This window comes from Pogona vitticeps, chromosome 5, assembly GCF_051106095.1.
Source record: "Pogona vitticeps strain Pit_001003342236 chromosome 5, PviZW2.1, whole genome shotgun sequence".
NCBI lineage: Eukaryota > Metazoa > Chordata > Lepidosauria > Squamata > Agamidae > Pogona > Pogona vitticeps.
The window spans coordinates 69,048,562-69,058,797 of NC_135787.1; the positions used below are offsets into that span (position 1 = coordinate 69,048,562).

The window sequence follows — 10,236 nt, forward strand, 5'->3', positions numbered from 1 at the left end:
AAAGAATGGGTTGTTTTTTCAGTCTATGGTGATGATGACACATTACTATACAGTGGTGCATTAACATACGACCATAATCCATTCCAGAAGATGGACGTAACTCGAAATGGTCACAAGTCAAAGCACCATTTCTCATAGGAATGCATTGAAATGCAATTAATCTGTTCCAGCCAAAGAAAAAATCACCAAAAGAAAAACCACTGCAAGACTCATGGGAAATGCGATTAATCCCTTCCAGCCGAGGGGGGGAGGAAGCAATCAAGCGTGCAAGACCCATTGGAAATGCACAGAAAACAAACAGAGCAGATCGGAACTGCACAGAGAACAAAGGGGGCAGGTCGGAAATTCAAAGAAAACAAAGGAAAAAGCAAGGGAAGCATGCAGAACCCATCAGAAATGGGGGGAACCCCAAAGAGCAACCAAACGCTCCAAGACCCATCAGAAGTAGGGGGGGAGACCAAAAAACAAACAAACCCCCAAGACCCATCGGAAATGGGGAAAAACACTCCAAAAAGCAACAAAAACCCCAAGACCCATCAGAAATGGGGGGCAACCCCCCAAAAAACAAACCCCCAAGACCCATCACAGCACAGAAACGTAACTCCCCCAGCTCAAAACCACGCTGCAGAAACACCCAGAACAGTATTTTAAAAGCAGAAAACAGCACTTCACCTTACAAGGCAGCCTGAAGCCTCCCTGCAGACACACATGCTCTCAGAAGCAGAAGGAGGCAGTTCCAAGCCTCCAACGATGACAATGCACACTCTCTAACTGCTGGAGCGAGAGAGCTACAAAGAAGCAAAATTTTGTGGCTGGAGCTGGTCGTAACTCAAAATGGTTGTAAGTAGGAACATTTGTAAGTTGAGGCACCACTGTAATGGGTTTTTAGTGGCAGAGCACCAGTGATTTCAATGGCAGCAACAAGAAAGAAAGGTAAAGACTGCATTTGTGCAGTAGCCACTGCTATCCACTACTCTTATAGAACAGGAGAGGAAAACGGGCTGTATTTTTTTTAAGTAGGATTGGAAAACAGCACTTATTCCGGATTTCAGAAACAAATTGTAGTTGCTAGATAAATCCTTAAATTGCTCACAATACACAGAAGCACAGAAGTTGAGCTGTTTTCATAACTCAGATATATTGTGTAAAAAAAAGTAAATATTACACTGTATTACAAAAATGCTGAGCAATGCACATGATACAAAATTTCAAGCAGACTGTGTATATTTTTTTCATACAGGTCTACTATTAACATTTTTTTAGGAATTTGTGAAATTAAAAATTTTCCGGTTATAAGATGTTCAACAGGGAAACCCCACTGGCTTATTATCATGGGAGAAGGGAAATACTGAAAAAGCCTGTTACATGGCTTGAAGCTTTAATAGAGATGGAGCCCACCATTCCATATATACATAGGACATAGAAAAGGAACAAGAAGGCAGGAACTATTACACTAAGGCTACACAGAGCATTACTAATACTACCTCTTTGATAAAAATATACAATAGCAGTTCCTCATTAAGGTATATCTTACACACCAAAACATCCATTAAAGCAAGTTTGTGTTAAATATGATAAACTTTGGTGCAGAAAGATACTACATCTTCTACATACATACATTTTAAATGCTCTATTCATTTTCCTGATGTAGTCAACGTAACTGGACTACAACTTTGGAAAAGCCAGTATTGTTATAGAATTAACTGGGCATTTCCTATCTATGGACAACACTGGGAGGAGTACAGCACTCAACTTAGCATCAAAAGCACACAACACTTTATAGTACAATCAAACAGTTCAAGTACTCTAATCTTATTCTATCAGGCCCTGCATGTTCCAACAAAAAGGAAACAGTGAAGACTGGCACTAACCATTTTGTAACAGCAGGCATCCAGTCATTCAAAACTTGCATCAAGATACTCTAGTCTAGATCATAGGTTCCCAAACTTTTTTGCCCCATAGACCACTTGCTGACTTATTTGCTTTCCGTAGACCCCCTGCCTACCTAATATGTATCACATTTTCTTAAACCTATTAACTTCAAACATGTTTTAAGGGGTTTTTGAAAGAGTGCACAAACGTAGAAAAAAGCTGTACAATTTTTATTCATACCTTTATTGAAAAAACACAAAATGCAACTAAATATTTGTATTTGGAACAAAAAAAGCAGAACTTAGTAAAATTAATAAATTAATACACAGCTAATGATGTTAATGAGAGGGATGAACCTGATGTTCTGATAACAGTTTTTCAATATTTGGTTTGAAATTAGTTAGGTATAATCTTAAATCTCCACATTCAGTGATTTGCAATTGATGATACATAGTATCAAATTAAATAATATTATGAAATATTATGTATAGTGGTGCCCCGCATAGCGACGTTAATCCGTTCCAGGATTAACATCGCTATCTGGAATCATCACTAAACGGAAAGAAAAACCTCATAGGAACGCATTAAACTCCATTTAATGCGTTCCTATGGGGGGAAAACTCACCGTTGAGCGAAGATCCTCCATAGCGCTGCAATTTTTGCCGCCTCGGTAAGAGAGGGCAGCGCGCGAAAACGCTGCAGGCGGCCATTTTGTGCACCCAGCTGCCATTTTGGAACCGCCGATCAGCTGTTTTTAGAACATCGCAATGCGATTTTCGGCCATTTAAATCATCGCAATGCGATCGCATTAGCGATCGCAAAAAACACGTCGCTATGCGGGTTCGTCGTTAAACAGTGTGCTCGTTATGCGAGGCACCACTGTACACAGAATCGGTCTTTAGTGTAATTACGGAACGCCTAAATATTTATTGTGATCTGCCTAACAGGATCTGCTCACGTAGATCCCCATTTATATCGCATGCACCTCCAATTTTTTTCTCTCTGACGTGGACCCTGTGCAAGTCAAAATTGACCCCTGGAGGGCCATACAGACCACTTTGGGAACCTATGCTCTAGCTCATGTGACGCTCAACCTGGTGGCTGTCAAAGAAGTGTCGATAAGACATTAGTACAAACTCAAGGCCTTAAAATTAGTTATAATTCTCGACAAACACAAACAGGAGCTAACCAACAATTGGAGCTCTTCTGTATAGTTTGAGGCCTTATCTCATCTGAACAAAAGCAAACCTTACAGTCAAATGTAGAAAACTGCAAGAGACTACCAGCCCTTATTAGAGCTAAGGCTGACAGCATTCATCCAAACCTGGACTTCTTGTTGGGTCCAGTAGACCAGATGGAGATGTCTAAGGCACTGGATCAGGTTATATCGGATCATTTTCAGCTGGTGCAGCCTGTGGATGTAGACAAGGCACTTGCACGCTGCAAAGCCGCCACTTCTCTTGATCCTTGCCATTCATGGTTCCTAAAATCCACTAAGGAGACAATCACGGAACAGGCTACACGTATCATGAACAGATCTCATTGGGCGGGATATCTACCTCCCTTACTAAAGGAGACCATTATAAAGTCCATTCCAAATAAATCGAAATTAGTATTAGATGACTAGTAACTATGGACCAATTGCTAATATACCATTCTTGGGCATACTGATCAAGAGGGTGGTGGCTGACTAGTTGCATGTGTTATTGGAGGACACAGAAAGTCTAGATGAGTGGTTCCCAACCTTGGGTAACTCAGGTATTGGACTGCAACTTCCAGAAACCCTGGCCAGCACAGCTAGTGGTGAAGGCTTCTGGGAGTTGCAGTCTTAAGAACACCTGAGTTGCCCAAGGTTGGAAACCACTGGTCTAAATCCATTTCAATTGCGGTTTAGGTCACACCAGGAAACTGAACCTGCATTGGTTGCCTTATATTATAGTCTGAGGGAGGCAGACAGAGGGACCTGATCCTCCTGGATCTTTCTGCAGTTTTAATAATGTCAACCATGATACCTTTCTGAATTTGGGATTCAAATTCAGGGATGCCATTCTCCAGTGATTCCTTCCTTGAGAGCCGTTCTCAGAGAGTACAGCTTGGGGAGGCGATAATCACCCCCTTGGACCTCTCTTATGGGTCTCTCAAGTTTTGGTCATTTCTCCAGTGCTTTTTAACATCTATATAAAGCCACAGGGAGAAGTCATTCAGATATTCAGAGTTTGCTGTCATCAATATGTGGATGACACAGAGCTCTCTCTGTCCTTTTCTTCATCTGCAGGTGATGCAGTGCAGGTTCTGGAAGGTTGTCTGGCTGCAATAATGGACAGGATGAGGGTCAATACACTGAAATTGAATCCAAATAAGATTGAGAATATACTGTTGGAAAGTTCACAAGAATGGCTAGAGGGCTATTCACCTGACCCTGATGAAGTTACACTCCCCTTGAAGGATCAGTCTCGTAGTTTAGGTGTACTCCTGGACCTCTCTATGGAGCCACAGATATCTGTTGTAACCAAGAGTACTTTTTGTCAGCTTTGGCTGACTGCCAACTGTGCCCCTACCTGGAGACAAAATGCCTAGCAACAGTAGTTCATACTTTAGTAATTTCCAAAATATACTATTGTGACGTTTACCCCGTAGCCCTGGCTTGTTTCACCAAACCCAGAGCTCACGAAGGTATCCCGACATGCCTCTTGACACGCTGCCACCAGTTGATCTCTTTATCAACTTATATTTCTTATGAAAGACCAAGGTCCATCCAGTACTGACTTTTTAACAGAAACTGGTTTACTGATTACATGTGGTTTCAGGAATAATTCTTAAGCACATTCTTAAAGTTCCACAAAGCTTCAATATTATTTTAATCTCTTCTATATTAATTAATACAAGTCATACTCTGACTAATCACTCCTTCATCACTCTCTCTGTGCCTCAAAGCCCCAAAAATTATCCTCTTCTCTAGCTCTCCCTGTCTCAGACTGCACTTCTGTCCCAGGCTCCGCCTCTCAGCACCTCCTTTGGCTCTGCCTCACAACCACATTAACATATTACTTATGAATAATGCTTAACTTCAGGTGAACGCCACAACTATAGTAATGCTCTCTATGTACAGGTGCCCTTGAAATATGGAAGCTTCAGCAAGTCCAAAATGTGGCAGTTGTAAGTACCGGGTAGGTGGGGCTTGTTAGCCTGGGAAGGCAGCCCATCTCGGAGAAGGAAAACTCTGATCCCAAACCCCCATGCCGTGAGGAGAAGGAGGAGGCACCACCGTCATCCATGCGGCGAGGGAGCAGCCCGGGTAGGTGGGACTCGTTAGCCTGGGAAGGCAGCCCATCTAGGGGAAGGAAAACTCAGATTCCAAACCTCCACTGTCTTGTGGCTCTATCCACTGATGGAAAAGGCTTCAGGAGTTAACCTTGAGGCAAAATCTGGAGCCGGAGTCCCAGAGGCAGTTTGTGTCGTTCTGCCAACTCCTGCGACATCGCTGGAACCAGTTGTATTGGCTCTTGCCTTTCTATTGGACTACTTCAGTGATGTGGAGAGGGGGGATCTGCTGCTTGGGTAACAGCCTATCCTCCATATTATTTTACCCAGGCTTCATGCTCTGGAGAGGACACTCCAGCTTCACATACAGCGTCAAAGTCCTACATAAAGAGCACGTTATCATAGTCTCTCAAGACTGAAGGATGCCTATGATGGTAGATACCAACATATATGAATACATATCTATTTTAATATTTAACTTACTGTGTTTTTAAATTGTGTGAATTTCAATGTTGTGAGCCACTCTGGGTCCCTTGTTGGGAGAAATGTGGCATATAAATAAAACTAATAATAATATCTCGAACACCAGCAAGAAATGGGATATTGATAAATTACTTTTACTATTTTGCTCATATTGTTTGTGGTTATTAAGTGCTTTGCTATGACATCCCCTCTGAAAATTGAAATCTGAGGGCATAACTGGGCATTTAGAGCCATCCATACCTACATAGTCCTGCCACATTGAGGGTTTTGGTCTCGATTCAATCATATTACAGATGGTGGTTTTGCTCCACTAGCTCCTCAGAAAATGCATACAACTAATGTACTGGAGTTTTTTTCTTCCTCCCCCACAAGTGTTTAAAGGTTGAATTAAGCGAAGGCATATTTGACCACAAAGAACACCATTAATCTTGTGGTTTCATGCTAGTTATCTAATTTTGAACTCGATAAAGTCACTATATGAGGGTTCCTTTTCAGAAAATATAGTTGATGGGTTAACATGTCAGGGGTGTCAGTATCTTAGGCTTCTTTATAAAAATGTGGAAATAAAAGATCATGTGAAAGCAACACTATTTTATCATACAAAATCTGAATTAACTTAAATCTTCTGTATATAGTTCAGAGAATATATTGTACGTTAACTTTCTCAGAGGATCTTTCACCACAATTTTTTGTACACATTTCCTCCCCATGTCATATGAGTATCTGACAACTTCACAGAGATGCCTGAATGCGTACATACACACACAGAGAGAGATACTGTGTTCATTTTTACTGATGCACATCTGAAAAATTATTGGTCTTCAAGACCTCTCCCTCTCCTTGCAACTGAATTCTTTAAACAGAAACAAAGAAAACTAGAAGGGTCCACAATGAAATTAAATTTCCTTTATTAGAGGGGATTAAGAAAGCATGTTTATAGCCTGAATGGCAGTAGTTTCTTTTCTTCTTGTACTCTGAATACAAAAGGAGCTGCAGAATCATAAGATAAGTATCTCTTCAACTTTCCAGTGTTTGTTCTACAACCCTCTCCAGAGATTCTGAAATACTTTTACAGTACACTCAAGTTAAGACAACACTAGACACACTGCAATATAGTAGCATATTTGCAGAAACAAATATTTACAAGAAGACAAATCAACTCCTACTACTGTAACAATTTTATTGTTTGGACATTTTGTTAAGCTTCTCCTCTTTTCAGTATACAGATACATAATATACTGTATTTATAAAACAAAATTATGGATTATATCTACACCAATTTGCCACTGTTTGCAATCCACTTCTCTATGTTAAATAAATGCTGTTTAATAATAAACTGCATCTGTAATGTATCATAGATTTCATTTTTCTAAGTATCATTACATTAATAATCCCCCAAACAAGGAAAGCAATGCAGAAGCATAAGATCTTTAACCTGCAGATGGAGATGGACAAAAAAGGGCATCTCCTCTTGAACAAAAATATGTCAGTCTTGCCAGTATGGAGATGGGGGAAAGAAAGCATGCACTTATGTGACCCAAGATTGATGGGCGTAAGTATTAAAAACTGAGATTTGTAATCTTACTTGTGAAGGACATTTCAGTGCACAGTCTGGAGAGAAGACAAGAACCAGGAGTGTCAAGAAAGCATTTGCTTTTCTAGCCAATGTTTACAAAGAAGTACATCTTTGATATGTTCCTCTGACCACATCTTGTTTCAGCATTCTCAAGAGGATTTCTAACCCTAATATATAGTATTATGATTCTTGCTTATATTCAAGTGCATAAGGAGATCAAGTAACTAACCTAGGGCATATACTACACAGGATCTTCAGAGACACATGATCAGAAATTGCTGATTCTAAAGATCTAAATACATATTTAAAAATTTTCAAGGCACTTTTAAAGATGCATTACATCTGAAAGACTTGTTAGTCCACTAGGATATATATTTCCTGGAATCTATTACAAAAGTTTAGCTTTACTCATACATTCCAGCTGATCAGAACACTACTCTGAAATAGGTTTTGATTTTTTCGAATCAAACGCCATTAGTTTCTAAAAATGTATTATTCTCGTTATTCTCACACATTAAGAGCAGGATAGCAGCACTTCTGTATTACAGACAGACACAAACTGAACAATATCCTGCCAAACATAAATTCCCTCCCCCCAACCCAAGGATGGTTACGTATTTTTGTTGCAAAGCAGGCATCTCCCAACTTTTACAGCGCCTTGTCGCAGCCATATCGGGCCTACAGACACACAGAGCTAGCCGGCCTAATAAAAGCCCATTGTCTCACTTGTTCCATATTAGTAATAACAGAGAGCCCTTGTTCACTCCACACGTGTAGTTAAGGAGTGACGCCTTGGGGGCTCCTCTGAGCAACAGTAAGCTGCCTGGCATCCTCTTGGGCTCTGCACCGATGCACAGTTCCTGCACCTCACAGGCTGCCCGGGAGCTCAAAAAGAGGTTCCCTCCAGCCACTATTGGGGAGCGGCTGGCCTCCGGCAAAACTGCAGGCGAACATTTCAGGAGCCGAGGAAAAGTCACGCCCACGTCGCCACGGGGAGAGAGCGAGGGCGCGGAGGCGCGCGCGTGTGCGCGTGGCCGTCCAGCCCGACCGACCGAGGAGGAGTTAAAAGGCACACCAACCAACGAGTGTGCCTTTTAACAAACCACAACAACCATCAGATCCCGGCCGTGAAAGCCTTCGAGAATACAGTGGCAAGAAAGTTAGCTGCCTGCCTGCCTCGCCGAAGAGAGGAGGCGGAAAGGGGGCTCCGTTTGGCAAATGCTCGGTTACTTCACGCTCTTCCAGCGAGGCGTGAGGGCTCGCCCCTTCCCGCTCAGGTCTTCCGCGACCCCTTTCGCGGTCGCCGGTGTGCCTGAGTCGCCACAGGCCAGTCAAGTGGCGTCGTCGTCTTTCCCCCTAGTCCCCCCCCCGGGACTAGTAAGGATGGGCGAGCGGGCGGGCGTCTGGCAAGCCAAAGGAAGCAAGAAGCCAGGCGGCGTCGGCGGCGTGTGTGAGAACCATAGTGGCCAACCTCTGAGGGGAGGGAGGGGCTGAAGACGGGAAGAAAGCCAAAAGAGGAGAGAAATGTGTGTGTGAGAGAGAGAGAGAGGGAGAGAGCAGGAGCATCCCCCCCCCCGTCGTCGCCCTCGGTTTCTATGGGCGACCGTTGGAGAGGCTGGGATAACAACCCGCTTAGAACACAGGCTGCCGACAACCCCCCCTCTCCTCCGGCTACCAACAAAAGCGCCTGAGCCGCAAGGCACACGACGGGCAGGCGCGCGCGCCCGAGAGACAACTGCCGGCGGCTCCTTCCCTCGCGCCTGGGCTTAGCCAGCCCGCCCGCCCGCCCGCCCCTCCTTGTTTACAGCGCGGGTCCCGCGGGGGCGGCCTCGTCAGTTCTCCCGGGCGTTCCGTTTCCGTTGGGGCTTGGGAGCAGGTTGGCCGAGCTGCCCTCTCGATTCCTCACACGTAAGCAACCCATGAGCGAACGGCGCTCAGCCGCCATCCTCACCGCGCTGGTCCCGGGGGCTCCCTCCTTACCTGCTACTACTGCTGGTGATGGTCCTCTTCCTCCAACCTAAGGAAAGCGCTTCCTCCTTGTGCTGGCTGGCAAAGGGGCTGGACTCCGCACAGAGGCTTTCGCCGCCGCCGCCGCCGCGAAAACGACTGCAGACGGGCGACCGGTATTGCCGCCCTCCCTTACAACAATGTCCGCTGCGCGATCCCTTTAAGGATTTAGCCCGAAAGAGACCGACCAGTGACTTTAATCTCCGTCCGCGTCCCTCTCTGGTTTTATCGCGACTCCTTCTCTCCCTCGACAACTCGGTAACCCAGCTCCACCTTCTTCCCGCCTCACCACCTTCCCTATTGGCATGTCTCCCTCAAACAGGAACAACCATTTCGGCAACTAATTCGTCCATATGAATGCCATTCTCTTGTCTCCGCCTCCCTCCTTCATCCTAACTGGCTCTCTGGGCATTTAGGTCACACCTCCAGACCTATGCGCAAAGGCGGGCAATCACTTTCTCCAATCACTGCGCTGTGATGGTACAGCTCTGTTTTTTTACTGGTGTTGCAAAGTCGTTTCCTTTCCCTTCGACTGGTCGAGATGGAAGTCACTCTTCAGCCTTACCCAACCTGTCTTCGGGAATCCGGAGAAGAGTGGGAGGGACCACTCAACTGCTGAGCACAGATACAAGGCATAGAGATAGTTCGCCTTTAATTACCTTCTTGCGGATTAGGGGGCCATATGAACAATCCAACAGTCTTCTTTTTTAAATATAGGAACGGCACGAAATTCCTAAATGCTAAGAAATGGATTTTAGTAACATTTCATGTTAAGATTTCCATCCCGATTTTTAGCTGTAGTGAAAGGAAGAGACTCACCCGCTGAAACTGAATCCTGTACATAAATAATTTTTTATAACTACAGTACTTCCAGCTGCGGTCAGTGAAGCTTACTGTTAAGTAGGTATGCAAGGGATTGCAACTTTTCTTTATAACCCATGTGGGTTTACGTGGTTAGAAGTAACCAGGTAATGTGCCCCGTGATTGGCTCTTCACACTGCATGTGCCGCACACTATGGTGTTATGTGGAGTATTGT

The 10,236-nt window shown here is 44.1% G+C and overlaps 1 protein-coding gene across 2 annotated transcripts in view; it reads right to left on the reverse strand.

Moving 5' to 3' along the window:
- Positions 1-9,477, reverse strand: part of FRYL (FRY like transcription coactivator) — a 233,791-nt gene extending 224,314 nt beyond the window's left edge. For both annotated transcript variants that reach the window (XM_078394668.1, XM_078394667.1), the window contains exon 1: positions 9,173-9,477. The gene's annotated coding sequence lies outside the window, so the exon portion shown is untranslated. The remainder of the gene's footprint in view (positions 1-9,172) is intronic.
- Between the last annotated feature and the right edge of the window lie 759 nt (positions 9,478-10,236).